A 24,335-nucleotide genomic window follows, 5' to 3' on the forward strand; every position below is an offset into this window, starting at 1 on the left:
CCACGGATGGTCCAAAACCCGCCTTAGCTTACTTCCGGTCTCCTTGTAAAGTGGTGTACAGGACAGGCACAGAAACTCTGACATTGTGTCATAGAATGCCGACAGTGCAGATCGAGGCCATTCATCCCACCGAGTCTTCACCAACCCTCTGAAAGAGCATCCTACCCAGGCCTCGCCCTACTACCTTACTCTGTTTCCTACGGACCTGCAGATTTCTCCTTTTCAACTATATATCCAGTTCCCCTTTGATAGTTCCCATTGAATCTGCATCCACGGCACTTCCACGGTATTGAATTCCAATTCTTAACATCTCTCTCCAAACTAATGCATTTATCCCCTGGATTTGTTTGTCAAATATCCTGTTCGGGATCCCCTGGTCTATCAGCCACGTGCTCCTTGGCTGCGCGCCCTCGCTGGCATTCACGCCACCTGCCAATGAAATTTCCAATTGTGGCCATCCCATACTACCGGGAAACCCGCGGGCGTGGGTGCGCTGCCAGCACAATGGCCAAATCCCACAGGCAGAGAATCTCGATCCTTGGGCGGGATGTTCTCAGCCCACGCTGGATCGGAGAATCGTCGGGCCGGGCACGAATCGCGTGACGCCGGTCTGCCGATTCTCCAGTCACCGGAGAATCGGTGCCATTGGCGCCGGCGTGGTCGGCGCAGCGCTGGTTGGGGGCCGCTCGACGTGGGGTTTCTCCGGGGTTTCTCCGCCCGGGATGGGCCGAGTGGCCGCCCAAAACAGCCCAACTCTCGCCGGCACCGTTCACATCTGGCCTTACCCGATGGGGCCTCAGCGTCCATCCTGTCGGGGCGACCTGGTTGGGGGGGGGGGGCGGGGGGGAAGGGGGTGTCTGACCCCGGAGGGGGCCTCCACCGGGGCCTGGCCTGCGATCGGGGCCTACCTATGGCGGGCCGGCCTCTCCTGGTGGGGGCCTCTTTTGCTCCGCGCCGGCCCCTGTAGCCCTACGCCATGTTGTGTCGGGGCCAGCGCGGAGAAGGACCCGACCGCGCATGCGTGCATTCACGCCGGTCGCAGTGTGCATGCACAGACCCGCAGTACCCATTTGACGCCGGTATCGGCAGCTAGAGCTGTGTGGGTCGCTCCAGTGCCAAGTTAGGCCCCCTGTAGGGCAGAGGATTGCTACCCTTAGCAGTCCGATGATGCCGTCGTTAAACTCTCCAGTTTTTACAACGACGTCAACACTCTGCCGTCAGATGGGAGAATCCCGATTCTTATATCTATGCATTTTAGCTCCTTAACTTCCGACCAATGGAAAGTGCTTCACCATATTTAGTCCAGCATCATTTTGAACACCTGCATCAAAGTTCAGGGCGGCACTGTGGTGCAGTGCTTAGCACTGCTGCCTCACGGCGCCTAGGACCGGGGTTTGAATCCCAGCCCAGGGTCACTGTCCGTGTGGAGTTTGCAAATTCTCCCCGTGTCTGCGTGGGTCTCACCCCCACAACCCAAAGATGTGCAGTGTAGGTGGATTGGCCGTGCTAAAATTGCCCCTTAATTGGAAAAATGTGACATTTTTATTTTTAAAAACCATCTATTCTTTCCAGAGAGCAATCCCAGCTTTTCTAACCTCTCCACATTACTGAAGCCCATCGTCACTGGCAGAATTCAGGTAATCTTTCTTTGCCCCCTCTCCAAGGCCTTGACATTCCTCCTAAAGTTGGGTGCCCAAAATTGAATGCAGTACTGAGGTTCGAGCGAGTGATTTATGAACGTTTCTGAGAGTTTCTTTACTTTTGAACTCTTGAGAGTCGAATTTTAAATTTTTGAATCCACTTGGAGCGAGGGGAGGCCAGTGGAAACATGAAGGTTTTTGGAGCGGGATTGCTCTGCCTCGCGTCTCACGCCTGAGTTTCCAGGCCGATTGTAATGTGGTCACGACTCACAGCAGATTGTGCAAATCCGTGTGACATCAGTCGGCCCCAGAACCACAAAATGAAAGTGGAAGGCGACAAAATAAAGAACCTTAAACCGCTGGTGAATGTCGTGTTGGGTGTTCCGCTACACAAACGAACAAACACGGTTGTAGATGGTACAACTCTGTTTTATTACTCTTGATAACAACATCTGTAAACGTATCACTGTGGTTCGTACTTTACCCATTAACCTGTGGACCTAGCCCTAACACTACCTTAGAGAGGCACTCAGCACATGGTGTATGTCTGAGTGGCACGCTGTGAGCTCTGTGCCCTGAGCTGTCTCCTGCTGGAATCAGCGGGAACTGTGGTGTTCCCTGTTTTATAGTGCATGTGCTCTCACTGGTGATTGGCTGTGATGTTGCGTGTGTGTTGATTGGTCCATTGATCTGTCCATCAATGTGTATGTGTGTTTGCACCATGATTTGTGTATTTGAATATCATGACATCCCCCCTTTTTTACAAGAATATGTGCCTATGTGGTCATAAATATTGGTGTGTACTGAGTGCAGCTGAATATGTGTGTGCAATATCTACAACATGTACATGAGGCTAAACTATATACATAGGAAGGTGTCAGGTGCAACATAGCAACGAAGTTGTACCATAAACAAAACAAGTGCAATCATCAAACATCGAAAACAAACTCCTGTAATGACAAAAAGAGAAACACATTAACATTGTGGCATAACACTTTAGTGAGTCCAGTGTGCAAACATGCTCATAAGTCCAGCCTAGTAGGTGGGCGACGAATTTGGGTTGACCGTCAGGGTGGCACACCATTCATCACCCGGATTAACGCTGTTCACTGGCATCGGCTGGTGGGTCCTGCTTGGGGACATCCGATTCCTGTCAATGACCACAACGCGGAAGGCTTCCCGGTCGTTGGTGTCGCCGGTCTGTAAGTCGTCAGGGTTTGACTCGGTGTATGGAGGCTGAATGGCCCGCACGTCCCTGCGAGACTGGCGGAATTGGGGAGCGTTGGCAAGTTGAGGTGCTCGACAGCAGGCAGCGTAGTGTCCCATCCTGCCACAGCGGAGGCATTGTCGATTCTTTGCTGGACATTGCCGCGTTAAATGTCCGCATCCACAGTTGCCGTACGTCATGACGTCATGGTGTTCGCTGCGCCAGCGTGCATGCGCAGTTCGGTCCTGCGTACATAGAACATAGAACATAGAACATAGAAAATACAGCACAGATCAGGCCCTTCGGCCCACGATGTTGTGCCGAACCTTTGTCCTAGATTAATCATAGATTATCATTGAATTTACAGCGCAGAAGGAGGCCATTCGGCCCCCTGAGTCTGCACCGGCTCTTGGAAAGAGCACCCTACCCAAACTCAACACCTCCACCCAACACTAAGGGCAATTTTGGACACTAAGGGCAATTTATCATGGCCAATCCACCTACCCTGCACATCTTTGGACTGTGGGAGGAAACCGGAGCACCCGGAGGAAACCCACGCAGACACGGGGAGGACGTGCAGACTCCGCACAGACAATGACCCAAGCCGGAATCAAACCTGGGACTCTGGAGCTGTGAAGCAATTGTGCTATCCACAATGCTACCGTGCTGCCCTTAAGAACAAATAAATCTACACTATATCATTTTACCGTAATCCATGTACCTATCCACAGCTGCTTGAAGGTCCCTAATGTTTTCGACTCAACTACTTTCACAGGCAGTGCATTCCATGCCCCCACTACTCTCTGGGTAAAGAACCTACCTCTGATATCCCTCCTATATCTTCCACCTTTCACCTTAAATTTATGTCCCCTTGTAATGGTTTGTTCCACCCGGGGAAAAAGTCTCTGACTGTCTACTCTATCTATTCCCCTGATCATCTTATAAACCTCTATCAAGTCGCCCCTCATCCTTCTCCGTTCTAATGAGAAAAGGCCTAGCACCCTCAACCTTTCCTCGTAAGACCTACTCTCCATTCCAGGTAACATCCTGGTAAATCTTCTTTGCACCTTTTCCAAAGCTTCCACATCCTTCCTAAAATGAGGTGACCAGAACTCCAAATGTGGCCTTACCAAAGTTTTGTACAGCTGCATCATCACCTCACGGCTCTTAAATTCAATGCCTCTGTTAATGAACGCGAGCGCACCATAGGCCTTCTTCACAGCTCTATCCACTTGAGTGGCAACTTTCAAAGATGTATGAACATCGACCCCAAGATCTCTCTGCTCCTCCACATTGCCAAGAACTCTACCGTTAACCCTGTATTCCGCATTCATATTTGTCCTTCCAAAATGGACAACCTCACACTTTTCAGGGTTAAACTCCATCTGCCACTTCTCAGCCCAGCTCTGCATCCTATCTATGTCTCTTTGCAGCCGACAACAGCCCTCCTTACTATCCACAACTCCACCAATCTTCGTATCGTCTGCAAATTTACTGACCCACCCGTCAACTCTCTCATCCAAGTCATTAATGAAAACAGCAGAGGACCCAGAACTGATCCCTGCGGTACGCCACTGGTAACTGGGATCCAGGCTGAATATTTGCCATCCACCAACACTCTCTGACTTCTATCGGTTAGCCAGTTCGTTATCCAACTGGCCAAATTTCCCACTATCCCATGCCTCCTTACTTTCTGCAGAAGCCTACCATGGGAACCTTATCAAATGCCTTACTAAAATCCATGTACACTACATCCACTGCTTTACCTTCATCCACATGCTTGGTCACCTCCTCAAAGAATTCAATAAGATTTGTAAGGCAAGACCTACCCCTCACAAATCCGTGCTGACTATCCCTAATCAAGCAGTGTCTTTCCAGATGCTCAGAAATCCTATCCTTCAGTACCCTTTCCATTACTTTGCCTACCTCCGAAGTAAGACTAACTGGCCTGTAATTCCCAGGGTTATCCCTAGTCCCTTTTTTGAACAGGGGCACGACACTCGCCACTCTCCAATCCCCTGGTACCACCCCTGTTGACAGTGAGGATGAAAAGATCATTGCCAACGGCTCTGCAATTTCATCTCTTGCTTCCCATAGAATCCTTGGATATATCCCGTCAGGCCCGGGGGACTTGTCTATCCTCAAGTTTTTCAAAATGCCCAACACATCTTCCTTCCTAACAAGTATTTCCTCGAGCTTACCAATCTGTTTCACACTGTCCTCTCCAACAATATCACCCCTCTCATTTGTAAATACAGAAGAAAAGTATTGGTTCAAGACCTCTCCTATCTCTTCAGACTCAATACACAATCTCCCGCTACTGTCCTTGATTGGACCTACCCTCGCTCTAGTCATTCTCATATTTCTCACATATGTGTAAAATACCTTGGGGTTTTCCTTGATCCTACCCACCAAAGATTGTTCATGCCCTCTCTTAGCTCTCCTAATCCCTTTCTTCAGTTCCCTCCTGGCTATCTTGTATCCCTCCAATGCCCTGTCTGAACCTTGTTTCCTCAGCCTTACATAAGTCTCCTTTTTCCTCTTAACAAGACATTCAACCTCTCTTGTCAACCATGGTTCCCTCACTCGACCATCTCTTCCCTGCCTGACAGGGACATACATATCAAGGACACGTAGTACCTGTTTCTTGAACAAGTTCCACATTTCACTTTTGTCCTTCCCTGACAGCCTATGTTCCCAACTTATGCACTTCAATTCTTGTCTGACAACATCGTATTTACCCTTCCCCCAATTGTAAACCTTGCCCTGTTGCACGCACCTATCCCTCTCCATTACTAAAGTGAAAGTCACAGGATTGTGGTCACTATCTCCAAAATGTTCCCCCACTAACAAATTTATCACTTGCCCTGGTTCATTACCAAGTACTAAATCCAATATTGCCCCTTCTCTGGTCGGACAATCTACATACTGTGTTAGAAAAGCTTCCTGGACACACTGCACAAACACCACCCCATCCAAACTATTTGATCTAAAGAGTTTCCACTCAATATTTGGGAAGTTAAAGTCACCCATGACTACTACCCTGTGAATTCTGCACCTTTCCAAAATCTGTTTCCCAATCTGTTCCTCCACATCTCTGCTACTATTGGGGGGGCCTATAGAAAACTCCTAACAAGGTGACTGCTCCTTTCCTATTTCTGACTTCAACCCATACTACCTCATTGGGGTGATACTCCTCGAACTGCCTTTCTGCAGCTGTTATACTATCTCTAATTAACAATGCCACCCCCCCACCTCTTTTACCACTCTCCCTAATCTTATTGAAACATCTATAACCAGGGACCTCCAACAACCATTTCTGCCCCTCTTCTATCCAAGTTTCCGTGATGGCCACCACATCGTAGTCCCAAGTACCGATCCATGCCTTAAGTTCACCCACCTTATTCCTGATGCTTCTTGCGTTGAAGTATACACACTTCAACCCATCTCCGTGCCTGCAAGTACTCTCCTTTGTCAGTGCTCCCTTCCCCACTGCCTCATTACACGCTTTGGCGTCCTGAATATCGGCTACCTTAGTTGCTGGACTACAAATCCGGTTCCCATTCCCCTGCCAAATTAGTTTAAACCCTCCCGAAGAGTACTAGAAAACCTCCCTCCCAGGATATTGGTGCCCCTCTGGTTCAGATGCAACCCGTCCTGCTTTTACAGGTCCCACCTTCCCCAGAATGCGCTCCAATTATCCAAATACCTGAAGCCCTCCCTCCTACACCATTCCTGCAGCCACGTGTTCAGCTGCACTCTCTCCCTATTCCTAGCCTCGCTATCACGTGGCACCGGCAACAAACCAGAGATGACAACTCTGTCTGTCCTGGCTTTTAACTTCCAGCCTAACTCCCTAAACTTGTTTATTACCTCCACACCCCTTTTCCTACCTATGTCGTTGGTACCAATGTGCACCACGACTTCTGGCTGCTCCCCCTCCCCCTTAAGGATCCTGAAGACACGATCCGAGACATCCCTGGCCCTGGCACCCGGGAGGCAACATACCTTCTGGGAGTCTCGCTCGCAACCACAGAATCTCCTATCTATTCCCCTGACCATTGAATCTCCTACAACTATTGCTTTTCTATTCTCCCCCCTTCCCTTCTGAGCCCCAGAGCCAGACTCAGTGCCAGAGACCTGGCCGCTAGGGCCTTCCCCCGGTAGGTCATCCCCCCCAACAGCATCCAAAACGGTATACTTGTTTTGAAGGGCAACGGCCACGAGGGATCCCTGCACTGTCTGCCTGTTTGTTTTTTTCCCCCTGACTGTAACCCAGCTATTCTTGTCCTGTACCTTGGGTGTGGTTACCTCCCTGTAACTCTTCTCAATCACCCCCTCTGCCTCCCGGATGATCCGAAGATCATCCAGCTTCAGCTCCAGTTCCCTAACACGGTCTTTAAGGAGCTGAAGTTGGGTGCACTTCCCGCAGGTATAGGCAGCGGGGACACCGGTGGTATCTCTCACCACCCACATCCTACAGGAGGAGCATGCAACTGGCCTAGCCTCCATCCCCTCTTACCTGACAGAATATAGCTGCCCTGTGGACTAACTAGATCTCCGCCCTCCGACTCTGCTCCCAGTCAGCTACACTCTCTGTAAACTCCTGGCTCTCTTCTCACTCTTTGCGGAAATGTAGGAAACAAAATGAAAGGAGCACCTTACTCCCTCCTCACCTAACTCCTCGGTCACCAAACTCTTACTATAGCACTCGAAATGCACCAAATTCAGCACTCAGTGTCAACAAAAGCGTAGAGCGCGCCTGCGCCGTCACAGTCCCTCTGCGTCAACGTCTCTTTTGGCGCGTACAAGCATGGGAGGCAGCGGAAAGCGCGCAAAATGGCCGCCCTTGTCCGGGCCGCGGGCCGGGAGGAACTCGATCGACTGGACCGGCTCGGCCTCGTAGGACCCCTGCCATGCCGATTCGGTCGCCTGGAATTGGGAGTACCGGCTGGTCGCGTTTTCATGGAGGACACAGGCTTCGATGGCGGTGGCTAGGGTGAGGCTCTTAAATTTGAGGAGCTGCTGGTGTAGCGTGCCCGAGGTGACCCCAAAAACTATCTGGTTGCGAATCATAGAATCGGAGGTGGCCTCATAGCCACAGAACTGCGCAGGATACGGAGGCTCATCCTTACCCTGCAGGTGCTGCTGGAAGAGGTACCTCTCGATGCTCTCATTCACCTCGACGCTGAAGTGTTGCTCAAGTTTTAGATGGACCGTCTTGTACTTCGTCTTGTCCTCACCTTCTGCGAACACCAGGGAGTTGTAGATGTGGATGGCGTGTTGCCCTGCCGTGGAGAGGAGGAGGACGATTTTCCTGGTGTCCGATGCATTCTCCCTTTCTGTGGCTTCTAGGAAGAGCTGGAAGCGCTGTTTAAACAGCTTCCAGTTGACGCCGAGGTTTCCAGTGATTTGGAGCGGCAGCGACGGGGTGATGGTGTCCATGGAGCAGGATGGCGGATCCCTGAAGATGTGCAGGTAGGTCTCACAGTTGCTGGATTCCAATCCTGGTACTATGTCGTGTTGGGTGTTCTGCTATACAAACAAACCAACACAGTTGTAGATGGTACAACTCTGTTTTATTACTCTTGATAACAACATCTGTAAACGTATCACTGTGGTTCGTACTTTACCCATTAACCTGTGGACCTAGCCCTAACACTACCTTAGAGAGGCACTCAGCACATGGTGTATGTCTGAGTGGCACGCTGTGAGCTCTGTGCCCTGAGCTGTCTCCTGCTGGAATCAGCGGGAACTGTGGTGTTCCCCGTTTTATAGTGCGTGTGCTCTCGCTGGTGATTGGCTGTGAGGTTGCATGTGTGTTGATTGGTCCGTTGATCTGTCCATCAATGTGTATGTGTGTTTGCACCATGATATGTGTATCTGAATATCATGACAGTGAAGGGGACAAAATAAAATCAGGCCTCAACCGATTGGTTTCAAGCCCTAAACCTCTGGGGCGATAGTTGTCTTCAGTTTGCTTGCTGCTCAGATCTCTTCTGGGGGCCCAGTGAGACATTCCATTCACTAGCTGTCCCATGGGATGTGTTATGTACTCTGGGATAACACCGGCTGCAACTCAATGCAGCTTTGACCAAAAGATACTCCAGACTTTGAAGTAAGTTCAATGTAAATTATTGAACCATTAGCACAGTTCTCTATGAGTTCAACTCTCCTGCTAATCTTGCTATAGTAACTCAGTCTAACTAACCAGTCTGCTCTAAGCCACGTGGTGGGTGTGATGCTTCTGATCTGCCCCGTCCTTCACTCTAAGTGTCGCCTGTGGAAAGAGACAGAGCATGTGTGTCCTGTCCTTTTATATGGGTTGTGTAGTGCCCCCTTGTGGGTGTCCTGATTACCCATTGGTTGTGTCCTGTTGTAATGACCCATTGGCTGCATGTCTGGGTGTCATGACATCTTTGGTGCTCCCTCTAGTGGTTACTTAGTTGTAGTGTATTTACATTAACCCCTTGTGTATATACAGTGATGCATATCACCGCACCATGTATTCCCGTTCCAAGGGAAACATTCAGTGCCTTTCCTTTTCTTCCTTTTCTCGCACTTTCCTTTCTTCTCTCTTTTCTTTTCCTCCTTCAGCATCGAACATTCACCTGTTCGCAATCTGTCGCTGACCCCTTTCATTAGCCGCAACAATGGTCTTACTCTGTCTTTTTTTTTAACTGTTCATAACGTGTTGTGACATTAATTTAATGTGAACAAGGTATGGAGGTGAAAGCAAGTTCAGCCTAGTCCACCCTACAATAAACTTACCTTGATGGAAACATCAGCAGAAACGTTATTGATTTTCCTGCACAGCAGAATTTGTGTAAATGTCAAATTGCACAGTCGTATTGCTGAGGTTTAACTGCCCCTCACTTACTGGGATAATATTGTAACAGGAAAAACAATAAAACCCAAGATTTCCTTACACGTAGTATGAAGCATAGGTACAATGTAATATATTGTATTGTTTATTATGTTGGTGCTTAATATTTACATATCCTTTAACAAATCAACTTCAAGTAAGAAAAAATTACAAATGTAGCTTTTTAGGTGAAGGAGTGATTAAATTGAAAAATTATTCCAAGGTGGGGAGGGGGTGGCAGTGATTGTGGGGGTTGCCTCGGTCGAGGGGGGGGTGCCATCAGTGGGTGGCTCGTCCCTGGGTGGGGCGCCCGCAGGTCCGCCATGTCACACCCTGGATCGTGCGTACCCGTTACAGGGGGCAATCGCAACCCCTGCCTGCCTGTCCCACCGACCATCCCTAACTCCCACTGACCATGGAGGCCTCTGGCCACGTGGCTGAAGGCTGGTGCGAAGAGGGAATTGGCAATCGTAGCTAAGTGAGTACTTTACACACCCCAAGTGGATCCCGGTGGGTAGGCGTGACATGTAGCATGTGGGAGCTATTGCCTCGCATCCCAGTCAGACCGTGATGCCTGGCTACTGTGCCTGAACACTGCAGGAAGCAACACCACACACGCAGCAGCCAACATGCGAACACCCAGGGGCTGGGCCCCAGCACCGGAGACATTTCTGGGACCAGAGGGTGGGTGTGTGCACCAGGGATTGGACGAGCGCCCGGTCTAAGCAACGTTAAGCGGAGGTATCCAGGGTACAGGGTCTTGGGTCCGGTGACCAGGTTCACCTGCTGCAGCTGGTGGGGTGCCTGGACAAGGCATGTTGGATGGCAGGGACATGTTGGGGAGGGAGGGTGGATGCAATTGGGGACTGGAGGGTCCCGGGGTGGAAGACACCACTATCTGTCAGTCTCCTACCCTCTCCAATTCCTTACATATATTACATGGGGTTGATGAAATCTTTGGCCACACTGAAGCTGTCCTCGTGGTGCTGCTGGTAGGCCAGGTGGCCAGACGCCGGAGGAGACTGTGGCAGCAGCGTCAACAGAGACTCGAAGCGGCGGCGCATGTGCAGGGCCTGCCCCACACTCTAAGGACTCGCTCGCCCATCAGGCCGGCGAGGGACCCAAAGGGGGAGGCCGCAATGGCCCAAGGTGTATAGATATCGCTGGTCTTTCGAACAGATGACGGACAGTGTGTGCCGCTGGAGGGTCTGCCTCAACAAGGGGATGGTATGGCACCTGTGTCATGTCCTCGCAGACTTGGCACCACGTGGAGGAAGAGGATACCCTCTCCCAGTGACCGTCAAGATCACCTCCGCCTTGAACGTCTACACCTCAGGGCCATTCTCGGACTCAAGCGGTGACTTGTGAGGCATCTGACAAGCGACAGACCAGTAGTGCATCCAGCAGTTCACGGAGGCCCTGTTTGCCTGGGCAGAGAACTTGTTCTTTGGGGCATCTTGACAAACACATGAATAGGATGGGAATAGAGGGATACGGACCTGGAAGTGTCGAAGATTAGTTTAGACGGGCAGCATGGTCGGCGCAGGCTTGGAGGGCTGAAGGGCCTGTTCTTGTGCTGTACTTTTCTTTGTTCTTTACTCTTTCTTCTTTGTATATAAAATCTGACCTGGTCCAGGCCCGACATGATGCCCGGGCAACAAATTCTTTGCCATCGCCGGGTCCAAGGGGTAATAGATGGCACGCATGCCAACTTGCGTGCACTGGGTCGGCAGGGAGTACCCTACGTCAACAGGAAGGGTTCCACTTCCTGAACGTCCAGTTTGTGTGCGACCACCACATGAAGATTGTGCACATGTGTGTGCACTTCTTAGTGAGTGTGCACGACAGCTACATCCTGGAGCAGGCGGACATCCTCGGTCTATTCAAGCACCACGCCAGGGTGGCCAGTTAGCTATTGAGGGCTAAGAGGTGCCTGCTGAGGACCTGGCTAATGATACCATTACAGAGGCCAGTGACAGATGTAGAGCCCCGGTACAACAAGGCCCTTGCGGCACCCCACTGTCATTGAGCCCTGCAATGGACTCCTCAAAATGTGGTTCCGATGCCTCGACCGCTCTGGTGCAGTACCACCCAGAGGATCGTCCGCTTTGAGGTGGTCCGCAACCTGGCACAGCAGCAGGGCAAAGTGCTGGAGGTGGAGCAGGAAGAACATTATGGATGATAATGGCATAGTGTAGGTTAGATGGCTTTTGTTTCGGTGCAACATCGTGGGCCGAAGGATCTGTACTGCGCTGTATTGTTCTATGTTCTATGTTCTAACATGCGGCCACCAACGAGGAGGTGGCCGGACCAGGAGGGGTTGGAGGATGAGCCCGGAGAGGACCCACAGGACCAGACGGAGGATGGAGGAAGCTTGGACTGTGCCCGGCAGCTTCCCGCTAATGAGGGAGAGCAGCGCATAAACCACTCCCTCCGAGCAAACCTCAGACAACGGGGAGCCATGCCACCGCGCAGCCCGGCTCCACATTTCGGAGATGCCGACCTGGCCCGACTGTTGGACATCGCGACAGGACACCTTGTTCCTCTGAGGTAATCAGAGGGTCAGCCATAGTTCAGCCACCTGGGAGGCAGTAGCAGAGGCTGTCAGCTCGGGGAGTGTTACGAGGAGGACCGCAGTCCAGTGCCGTTATAAGCTCAATGACCTCCACCAGCCAGCATGGGTGAGTTGGCATTGACCCCCTGCACCGGTCCTGCGTACCACCTACGGACCTCCCATCTCCCCTCCCCCTGCTCACCGGCCAGTGGTTGGCACTGCACACCACAGTCCCTGCCCCCCCCCCCCCCCCCAGTATAATACCACGCCTGTGCCCCAGCACACCCTGGCACCCAACAGCACAATCCACCCATGCCCAGCAGTGATGTCGATGCCTGTCTCCCACCAGAGACCACCCCCCACCCACCCGATGCATGAAGTATGGCTCACAATGCCCCCTCTCTGTCCCCGCCGGAGATGCTGTCCTCAACAGGCAGGAAAGGGCAGGAAGGTGGCGGGTTGCCGGACATCAGAGGCATCCCCCTCGATGGTGAATGGGCACTGGAGATCGCGGAGGTGACTGAGGCTAAAGCGGTCACTGAGAGAAAGTTTGGCCTGCGCCGCAGAGATGTTGATCCATTCCACCCCACCCCACCCCCCACCCAGATGACCTCTCACAAGAGAGTTGTTCATGTCAGACATCATAATCCTTCCCTCTCAGTGACCATGTGTCCATTCACCCACAGGATCTCCATCTATTGGTGCCGGCCGATCCCCCCCCTCCCCCCCCCACACACACACAAAACTACCCCTGCCTTCCAAGAGAATACCGAGGACGAGAGTTCCGAGGACGCCGCCATCGACATATGACAGCTGTCACCCTCACCTTCCACCTGTACAGAGACACACACCTCAGTGGGTGACATTAGTGGACAGGTCCCAGTCAGATGCCGAGCCTCTGGACAAGGTTGTCCCGGAGCTGATGCAGACACTAGGGTGCGGCCGTGAGATTCAGGAGAGGATGTCAGCGATACTCCAGCGGGTCCATAGCTGATTGGAGGAGTCCCAAAGGTTACAGATGCTGGAGGTAGCATTGGCAACGGATGGCACTGAGGTCAACACTGCTATCATGGTGCCCGCAGCGGAAAGCCTGCAGCACAACATCAGCATCATGAGTGGTGACGTGATGTCCAAATTGTTGCTCAGTCAGTGACGGCCATGACTGAGGACCTCAGCATCATGTATTCTCACAAAGGTGAAAAGTAGGGCAAACAAGGCCAGAACTCCTGAGACGATGAAAGAGGTAGAGAGTAAGATAAAGGAGAAAAAGGGAGGGTATGAAAAGATTGATGAAAAGAGTTCCAGGGATGAATCACTTTGGGAACTTGCATGGATTGGGGGCTTATTCTCCTGAGAGAAGGAAAGTACAGGAAGAAATTTGATAGAGGCGTTCGAGGGGGATTTGGGCAGAGGAGATAGACAAGGGCCGTTCTCATTGACAAAAAGATTGTCACGAACCAAAGGACACCAATATAAGCTGAGTGGGAACAAAGTCAAAGGTGCCGTGAGTGTTTTTTTTTAATAACGAGTGGTTAGTATCTGGAGTTCACTGCCTGAGAATGTGATAGAGGGCGATTACATCTTGGCGTTGAAAAGAGAATTGGTTAATTATCCAGAGAGACCAAAATTACAGGGCTATGGGGAGAGGGCAGGGGAGAGGGACAAGGTGAGTTGTTCCTGCTGGGAGCTGGCAAGGACAAAGGATGGGTTGAATGTCTTCCATCTGTGCTGTGAGCATTTAATTGTTCTCGGACATCAACTGCATTAATGTATGCGTTCCCACATTGTACAGTCTAATTTCAATCCCGCAGGTGGCACATTGGTTAGCACTGCTGCCTCACAGCGCCTGTGGCCCGGGTTCGATTCCGACCTCGGGAGATTGTCTGTGCGGAGTTTGCACATCCTCCCCGTGTCTGCACGGGTTTTCTCCGGGTGCTCCAGTTTCCTCCCGCAGTCCAAGGGTGTGCAGGTAGGCGGACTGGCCACGCTAAATTACTCCTTATAGTGGTTAGCACTGTTGCTTCACAGCTCCAGGATCGCAGGTTCGATTCCCGGCTTGGGTCACTGTCTGTGCGGAGTCTGCACGTTCTCCCCGTGTCTGCGTGGGTTTCCTCCGGGTTCTCCGGTTTCCTCCCACAAGTCCCGAAAAGACGTGCAGTTAGGCGAATGGGACATTCTGAATTCTCCCTCTGTGTACCCGAACGGCGCCGGAATGGGGCGACTAGGGGTTTTTCACAGTAACTTCATTGCAGTGTTAATGTAAGCCTACTTGTGACAATAAAGATTGTTATTATTATTAAAAGGTTAGGTGGGCCTCGGTTTGATGTACTATCGACAGGCCAAATGGCCTCCTTCTGCACTGCAGGTATTCTATGATTCTAGTGTGCAATAAAACTGGAATAGAATGTGTCCTGACCTGTTCTTTGCTATATGGGGGGGGAATATTTCCTCTCTCTTTGTCAGCTGCTGCAACATGGTAAATCTGTTGAAGAAGAACGGTTCAATTTCACTATAACTGGTGCACAAAAGAAATCCTCCCCGTGAGATCTGCAGTTTACACCAAATGTGTTCAAGGGAAATTACTGGGATAGTAATTTTCCTGTATTTCTGGCTTATCAAAATGGAAATAGATTTCTTTCTTTCTGCAGCTCCACACTGGAGAAACCGCTGTGCCTATTATTTCTGTTTTAAAGCCCAATTACCTCGGCTGCCTATCTGTAGGGATGGGCATTAAGATCGTCAACTTCACATTCAAGAAGGAGAACCTATTTCCTCTGCTCCCCCTGAAATTGCTGACTCACGCTGAGGCACAGTTCCACAGGCATCAGCAGGCTTTCGGTGCGCGACACACACATGTCGCCCTCCTTAATATGTGAGCCTGAAGCATCAGCAAATGAATCGACTGAGAGCTCAGGCGCTAATCTCATCCTCAACTTCTTTTCAGACCTTAATGTTCTGCTTATCTCGTCACCACAAGGTTGCACTTTTCAGGGAAAGGATCAGTGGGCATTGAGCGGCAACAGGAACTGTGACTCCTTTTACCCAACCTCGCCCCTTATGCACTTCAGGCCACCCTGTGGGTCAGCTAATTTAGCACCAATCAGGACTCAAACCTCACACCTCGTAGCTTATCCTTCTCAATGCTAATCTGGACTGTTCATTTACAAAATATTGGCCCATAAGGTGTCTCTATGAAACTCAATTTTATCCAGGGATTTCTATTGGTGAGAATCATTGGCCGGGATTCTCTGAAATCCCAGACAAGTGTTGATGCCGGCATCAAAACTGGCGTGAGCGATGCCGGCGTCAACGGGTCTCCAGGTCGAGTCATTCTCCCCTTCCTCGGAGGCTAGTACGGCGCCGGAGTGCTGTGCGCTCGAAAGCCGTCGCGCATGCACACCATGGCAGTCGTGGGCCCGCGCATGCACGTGGATTGCCGTCTCCACGCCGGCCCTCGGGCAACATGGTGGAGCCCTACAGGGGCCCGGCACGGAGGAACATAGGTCCCCCCCCCCGGAATGAGCCCGCCCGCCGATCGGTAGGCCCCGATCGCAGCCTGGCCACCGTGGAGACGCCTCCCCCCGGAGTTGGATTCCCCCGCCCCCTCACCAGGACAACTCCCACAGCAAGAACTCCGAGGTCCTGCCGGGTGGGACCATACGTGAAACACGCCGGCGGGACGCGGCGGGACGCGGCCCGTTGAGCGCGGAGAATTGCTGCGGGGGCCACTTTCAATGGCCCCCGCCCAGCGCGGCAGCGACCGCGCGGGCACGATTGCCGCCGATTCTCCGGTTGCCGGCACGGGTCGGAGAATCCCAGCCATTGTTTTAGTGTTGTTTATCTAAATTGGGCTGAAGTTGCTAAACTCGATTGAGTCCACACTCAAACCATCTTGATTGAAAGGATCTCTGCCGAGGAGAGTATCTTTTTTTTCCGCTTTGTGTGCATCATCTATACGTCACAGTGGAAGTGACCGTAATTTACAAATAAAATCATATAATTACAGTGCCATAAATGATCCATAAATTTGATTCCACCTGTCCATTTGTAAGGAATGAGAGATGGTAACGATGTGATATATTGGGCGCCATTTTATGGGTGCAGGGGGTCATGATTTATGATCTTCTCATGTTCATTGCCATGGAGACAGGCAGCCAGTAAACTCAATGCTGCCTCCTCATTTAGGTGCTGGGAGTGTTGGGCTAAGCGGGACTCGCACTGTTGGCTGCCTGATTGCTCAGTAAGGGTTAAGCAGTTTTTGCAAAAAACACATGCTGCATGCAATAACCTCTCAAAGGCCAGCCTTCCGACCCAATACCCTTTTATTTACATAACAGAAATAGGCCTTGTGGCGGGAAGAAGGGATGGAGGCAGCAGAGAGGGAAAGCTCAATGTGATTCAGTGCTGGTTTCCTTCAAGAGGGGCAGGTTGCTTTTAAGAGCAGCAGGATGTGAGGATACAGCAACACTCCCTGCCAAATCGAGGAACTCACCACAACTCCTCCAAAATCTCTTCCAAGTACATCCAGAGACATTACAATCGCAAAACTGAAATGGCCTTACCTGCAAGTTGGGTGCCTGGCCCTTTAAATAACGCAAGTGCTGGTCGCTTGCAGCTGAGCCATGTTGCTAATCAGAGGATCATAGAATGGTGACAGAAAAGGAGGCCATTCACCCTTTCAAGCCTCTGCCAGCTCTCAGAGAGGGCAATTTCTAACCAGTGGTACTCACCCGCCCTTTCCCCATAACAATGCAAGTTTTAAACCTTAATTTTTGGTGAGGAATAAGCAGATATATTAAGTGGACCTGAGTTAGATCATGACAGTGGCTGTGTGGTGAGATACCGGCCGCAAGTTGGGCAATCTTCTCAGCAGGCGGCACCACATGGACCATGCTGAAAGCAGCCAGCGGCACAGTGCATCCCACTTGGATGGGCGCCAGCTTCCACAGTGCCATCCCCAACAGAGCTGTGGGTTCAAATTCTGCACCCTTTCTATTCACGTAGTACCATTCTTTGCCACCAGGCAGACCGACTATTAAAACACTGAATGCAAAAGAAGTGTGGTGATATGCCTGCAGATAATATTCCATGTATCCAGCAGTGTGACCTCCCGCCAACAGGTGGCGTCAGATATGACCCAGGGCAGATCCGGGTGATCCTCAGAAGGTTGCAAGGCGTACATGAGGACAGACGTGCACTGGGGTATTTCCAGGGGAGTATAAAGAAGCTTCATGATAACTTGCTCTGTATCTGATCATTACCTTACCACATGTGCTTTAATAAAAGTCCTGGTTTGGACAAGTCACCAGCAGTTTTGTCGATTCCTTGCTGGACAACAAACAGCAAACACAACATGAAGAAAATAATAAATTAAGTTATGAGGAAGCCACAATTGTCAGGGCTGGATTCTCCGTTTTTGGGACTATGTCCCCCACGCCATCGTGAAAACTGCGTTTTTTGCCGTCAAAAGGCCACATATCCACTGTCTTGCAGGGGGCTGGCTAGCAGGCAGTTGTCGTGGAGCTCGTAGCTCCAGCTGCTGATATGGCCTCCTGCACTTCCGGGTCAGAGACCGCGCATGCACACGGTGGTAGTGTCCAGCGGCAGCGCTGTGCTCCACGGCGGACTCAGCCCATGGACCTGGACTGGCAAACTAGTGCCCCGCATCAGCCGCCCCCCTGACTCAGACCGCCCACACACATAGCCCCCAGTCCCGAATGAGGACCCCCTGCCCTCCGGTCAACTCTCCCCTGACTGTGGCGGCCCCAGACTGTGTCCGCAGCTGCCTCGTGAGTTTCCCGAAAGGCAGAACCAGATTAGAACCAAGGTGTCAGGAATTCGGCCGGTCGGGGATGGAAAATAGCGGGGCGGTTCTCAGGCAATGGCCTGAGGCGGTGGATACTCAACGTGGTATGCCACTTTTCGGGGGGCGGAAAATAGTGCAACCGGCACCAGTCCCGATTTTGTGCGGGAAAACGGATTCTCCGCCCCATCGCCGAACGCGATTTCGGCATCGGGCTGCACAGAATCCAACCCCAGAAGTCTGAAGCTGAAACAGAGATTCTGGCGATGCACAGCAGATCAATCAGCAACAGAGTTAGAAGGTCAATGCCTGCTGGTAATAGTAGCATCTATTACAAGCCGCACAGTAGAAAAAGATTCATGTTCAGCTCTTGATCTGTACATAGTTAGCTTTAAGACTGGTTAATGATATTTCCTCGATACATGGGGGTAAGGGAAGGAAAATCAGCTCTCCCTGCCATTTGTGATCACTCTCCAGGGGTTCCTGCTGGGAAGAGGTATGGGTGGGTGTTCAGTGAGAGCAAGGCAGGGCTCAGTAATGATTTTCCATTGGTCAGCTAGCCCCACAAACACTTAAGGCAAGATCTTTCTTGAGCATGATGGGTAGATGTGAGGAACCAGGCAAAGTCGCACTGAGGTTTGTTGGACCAACAGAAGTAGAACCACAGAACTCAAATGGGCTGCCAAGGTCAGAATTATGGCTGCCTGCCTCAGGTTGTGTCTGTACAACTGAGTTAAAACAAAGGCCTTAGTGTCGCAGGAGTCTAAATGTGCCAATGGTTTCTTTCTTTCCCGGCTCGCATAAGGTAGCTATCCTAATGTGAATCCCTCTATCAAACATGTCAGGCAGAAAAAAAGCATAAGTGTAGGTCAGGTTGTACAAAAAGTGCTCTACGTCTATCCACCTGCACACATACCCATCATCCAGTAACAAAGGTTGCACACATCAGTTTGGCAGATGCTTTGTACAGGAAAGGTATGTCCTCCCAAGAAGGCCGTGGGCAACAGACGGGAATAGTGAAACATGGGAGTGCGGGTTAAACATCCTCGAAAGCAACTCTTATCGCGAAACATTCTGCTTACAGAAACTCTGCAAGCTGGAAGGTATACCCCATTGGATGATGCCTGTCAAGAATATTGCTAACCACACATTTGGATTATCTACCTTGATGAACAGATGAAGCAAATGCAGGTTTGTGCTCTCAGATTGCATGTAGATGAGGGATTAAACATGCGATGAGAACAACATTCCCCCATAGCCTCATGCCTGTTTCGGCTTCCTTGCAAACATCCTACAAATATATCTTATGGGGAAGGTGTCGTCTTCCCCTCCAGGTGGTTAGAAGGTTAGAAAATTTATAAGAAATGTGTTGCCAAATGCAGAAAAAAATGCGGTAAAGTCAGGTGAGCGTCAGTTGTAACCTTTCCTTTGAACTCTAAATACATGAATCGGATGGGATTGAGGGGATATGGACCCCGGAAATGCGCAAGGTTTTAGTTCGGCCAGGCATCATGATTGGCGCAGGATTGGAGGGCCGAAGGGCCTGTTCCTGTGCTGCTCTGTTCTTTGCTCTTTATTCTTGGACCATGATGGGATCAGCATGAAAATGACGCAATATATCTACCCAGGACATTTTGGGGTGATTGGAGGAGATTCATTGCTTCCCTTCTGTTGTTTGTTAAGTTAGAGGTGGCTATTAAAGCAAATTCCTTCAGTGAAGTGTGTCGCAACCTGCATGTCCTGAAGGGCCAAGAGGAATCTACTGTTCCCTGGTCCTCCCAGTGATGCAGAATTTGAACAGTACTATGTTTCATAATAACGACCCCTTTTTTAATCACTTACTTAAATCAATATTCTGCTTTCAGAACATATTGTGAAGCCCATTTCCCAAGGTGGCTTCACCCACCACCGGGCGTTGACTCCAATTTTTCTTAATCACTGACTTTATCTCCTATTCCCTCAAGCTATCGAATTCGTGGACAGTCTGATATTCACATTGTAAATCATGATGCCACCTCCAACTGATGCTCTCATAAGATCCTAGATTTCTTTTCCTCAAATTTATGGAAATAGTTATTGGGCGGTGTGAATGGTTTAAAGTGTTATGTGGATATTAGCTGCACTACTTCAATGTAAATCAATACACATCCTCCAAAGCTTTTTTGAGTAACAGTGTCATTTCACTCCACTGTAACAGCCCTTTGTTAATTAAATTCTATTAATACACAAACTTGCCAATAAATGTAAATAGAAAATTCCCCAGTTTTCGATACGCACTGAAATCTCGAATTACATTTATCAGCTACAGGTATTCACCTATTTCTATGAATAGCCACATTCACCAGATGCATATAATTTCTAACTTGCATTTATATAGCAGCTCAGGATGTCTCAAAGTGCTTGACAGCCAATAATATACTTCTGGAGGGTACCCACTGTCGTACTGTAGGAAATACAGCAGCCAATTAGTGCACAGCCAGGTCCCACGATGATAGCAATGAGATGATGATCAGATGATATGTTTTAGTGATTTCACATACTCCAGATAAATATTGGCTGGTATGCTGGGTAGAACCCCCTTGCCCGGCTATGGGTCGGGCCATGGCATATTTTAAATCCATCTAAAAGGAATGACGGTTTAACGTCTCGTCTGAACGGTGGCACCGTCAAATTTGCCACATTCCCTCAGAACTGTGTTTAAGCGTTAGTCCAAATGACGTGCTCCAGGTGTCATAACTGGAACCTAAATCCACAACTTCGATGTAAGACAAGGTTGACACTTGTCCAATTTTCACTCTTGTTTTGTGGGTTCTTTGCATAGCGCCAAACACTCAGGCTGGCATTTTCCAGCCCTTCCCACTGGCAGGATCTTCCGAACTCATCAAGGCTAACCAGCATGGCCCTTACTATGTTTGAACCAGTGACTTGGAGTCACAGAGTCATAGATGTCTACAGCATGGAAACAGGCACGTCGGCCCAGCTTGTCCATGCCGCCCAGTTTCTATCACTAAGCTAGTCTCACTTGCCCGCATTTGGCCCATATCCTCTATGCCCACCCTGGCCATGTAACTGTCTAACTGCTTTTTAAAGGAATAAATTGTACCCGCCTCTACCGCTGCATCTGGCAGCTCGTTCCAGATACTCACCACCCTCTGTGTGTGAAACAATTTCCCCTCTGGTCTCTTTTGTATCTCTCTCCTCTCACCTTAAATCTAAGCCCTCTAGTTCTAGACTCCTCTACCTTTGGGAAAAGATGATGACTGTCTACCTTATCGATGTTCCTCATTATTTTATAGACCTCTGTAAGATCAACCCTAAGCCTCCTCCGCTCCAGGGAAAGAAGTCCCAGCCTATCCAGCCTCTCCTTATAACTCAGACCTTCAGGTCCCGGTAGCATCCTCGTAAATCTCTTCTGCATTCTTTCTAGTTTAACAATATCCTTCCTATAATAGGGTGACCAGAACTGAACACAGTATTCCATGTGTTGTCTCACCAATGTCTCGTACAACTTCAACAAGATGTCCCAACTCCTGTATTCAATATTCTGACCAATAGAACCTAGCATGCTGAATGCTTTCTTCACCACCCTGTCCACCTGCAACTCCACCTTCAAGGAGCTAAGAACCTGTACCCCTAGATCTCTTTGTTCTGTAACTCTCCCCAACTCCCCACCATTAATTGAGTAGGCCCTGCCCTGATTTGATCTACCAAAATGCATCACCTCATAAATTACTTGAGGAGGTGATGGTCTGATTTGGCACAGGAGGGTCACAGCTTATTCCAGATTTCTGAGTGTCATTTTTGCCATCCATGCTTCCATTCGAAATGTAGAATCATTGGCCGGAATTCACCGATATCGTGGCCAAGGGTTGACGCCGGCGCCAAAACTGGCGTGACTGATGCCAGCATCAATGGGCCTCCAAGCCCAGTAATTCTCCTCTTCTTCGGGGGCTATAATGGCGCTGGTGTGCTGTGCGCTGCTCCGGCGCCGAAAGCCACCATGGAGGCCATCCCGGAGTCGGATCCCCCCTCCAACCAGGACGGCCCGCGCAGCCAGAACTCCAAGGTCCCGCCGGGTGGGACCATATGTTAACCATGCTGGCGGGACTCGGTGGGCCTCAACCCGTCGAGCGCGGAGAATCGCCACGGGGGCCGTTGCTAGCGGTGGCGCAGCGACCACGCGGGTGCGATTGGCGCCGATTCTCTGGAGAATTGGCGGCTCAGCATCGGTGCGGCGTGCCGGGATTCTTGCGCCCGCCCAGCGATTCTCCGACCCAGCATGGGCTCGGAGAATCCCGGCCCTAGAATCTCTGCAGTCCAGAATGAGGGCTTTTGGCCCATCGAGCTTGCACCAATCCTCTGAAAGGGTTTCCTACCAAGAACCAATCCCTCACCCTATCCCTGTAACACCACATTTTTGGACACTAAGGGGCATTTTAGCACGGCCAACCTACCTAACCTGAAGGAAACCGGAGCACCCGGAGGAAACCTACGCAGACACTGGGAGAATGTGTAAAGTCCACACAGTCACCCACGGCCGATATCGAACCCAGGTCCCTGGCACTGTGAGCCAGGAGTGCTAAACACTGAGCCTTTTAATACTTTCAATACTTTTAATCCTTAAGACTTTTAATCATTACCCAAGGCACTGCTGAATCAAATATACATCGAGCAATGGAATTGAAAAAAAATCGTGCTCTGCTTCTTCTCATTGATGAGTCTATCGCTAATTGACTAATTACAAATGTAAATGGGTATTTAAAAGCAGTTCCCATGGAGAAAAATCATAAGAAAATACACTATTAGCACCAGTGGCAGTCCCTAATTAACAGCAGAAGTCATAAATTAACCTCCCCCAGTGGCTGAAAAAGGTTAAATCTGCAGATATTAAAATGCTACTTGGGGGCGTTGGCTAGCTGCCTTTAAGAAGCATTGTATTAAATAGTAATGCAAGACAGTAATTGCTCCCCGGGTGGGAGGGTTCTTTGCATGTAATGAAATCTGCTAATATTGTGTCAAATCAGAGAAAGCAAGGGCCTTCAAAGAGCAGATCGAGGTTGAAATCTGAGAAGCATTGTGCCTGCAGAGGTAGTACCTGTGTGCCGTACAACATTGCTGCGGAGAAGCAATCCAAATTGCTCTTAACTGGTATCTGCAATTTATTTCCTGCCTTTTGGCCTGCATGTTCATATCTTTGGGGAGATTCTCTGTGCCCAATGAAAAACAAGCAATTAATCAACGAAAGTGCCCAATGTGTTTTTGGGAAACAAGATTTGAGTGCAGAGGACAGGGGCTTCGAATTACCAAGCCTCAAGTCAGATTGAAATTGGAAGTCAATTTTTCTCTCAAGCAAGTGGTATATCTGTGGAAGAGGCTCCAAATGCCGGCGCCGTTGCATTGAGAAGATGGAAGAGAAGCCACAAGGCTAATCCCGAGTATTCGAGGACAGAGAAACAAGGAAAGACTAAAAGAAACGGAGACAATTCACTCCTGACAGGAGGAGAGTAAGAAAGAGTCCCATGGGAGTAGAGTAAATGGTACAGAGAAAGTAAATCTTGAACACAACTTCCAGTCAATTCAGAAGGGTCATTTGGCAGTACTGAAATTGAGTGTTGCTGGAAAGAGACTTTTTTTTCAAAGCTTTTCATCTTGTACTCATTAGGACATGCGCAAGAATACAATGGAGGAGATTTATACTGCACGAGTGCTACTTGGTTGGCAAGTGGACTCTGATTGATAGAGGCATTGCTATGGATAACAGACCAGTTGATGGTGACCAACAGTTAACCACCAAGCATTGTCTGTCAGTTAAATCAGGCAGCTTGAATTTGATTGGTCAAGGCATTGCCCAGAGGAAGGAACCAGGAAATGGCTGGCAATGATTTTGTTCAGTTGAAACAGGCACAATCTGTGTAAATGTACTTTCTGTTTGCAAAGAACAGGGCCCTGTGTATTAATAAACGTAGCTTCCAAGACACGCAGATGTGGCTGGTTTAGCACACGGTTAAATCGCTGGCTTTTAAAGCAGACCAAAGCAGGCCAGCAGCACGGTTCAATTCTTGTACCAGCCTCACCGAACAGGCGCCGGAATGTGGCGGCTAGGGGCTTTTCACAGTAACTTCATTTGAAGCCGACTTGTGACAATAAGCGATTTTCATTTCATTTCACGTGCCACACTGCGAACCTGACTGATAATCTTAAATTGGTTGTCAGTGCAGTTCTTAGTACGTTGAGGCTATTTACCAAATGCTGTCCTATCGCAGAAT

The 24,335-nt window shown here is 50.0% G+C and overlaps 1 long non-coding RNA gene across 2 annotated transcripts in view; it reads right to left on the reverse strand.

Moving 5' to 3' along the window:
• Nucleotides 1-2,048: 2,048 nt before the first annotated feature.
• The window catches only part of LOC140429817 (uncharacterized), a 332,392-nt gene continuing 310,105 nt past the window's right edge, over nucleotides 2,049-24,335 (reverse strand). For both annotated transcript variants that reach the window (XR_011949214.1, XR_011949213.1), the window contains exon 7: nucleotides 2,049-3,092. This is a non-coding gene — a long non-coding RNA (uncharacterized lncRNA). The remainder of the gene's footprint in view (nucleotides 3,093-24,335) is intronic.

This window comes from Scyliorhinus torazame, chromosome 9 (genome assembly GCF_047496885.1).
Source record: "Scyliorhinus torazame isolate Kashiwa2021f chromosome 9, sScyTor2.1, whole genome shotgun sequence".
NCBI classification, from domain to species: domain Eukaryota; kingdom Metazoa; phylum Chordata; class Chondrichthyes; order Carcharhiniformes; family Scyliorhinidae; genus Scyliorhinus; species Scyliorhinus torazame.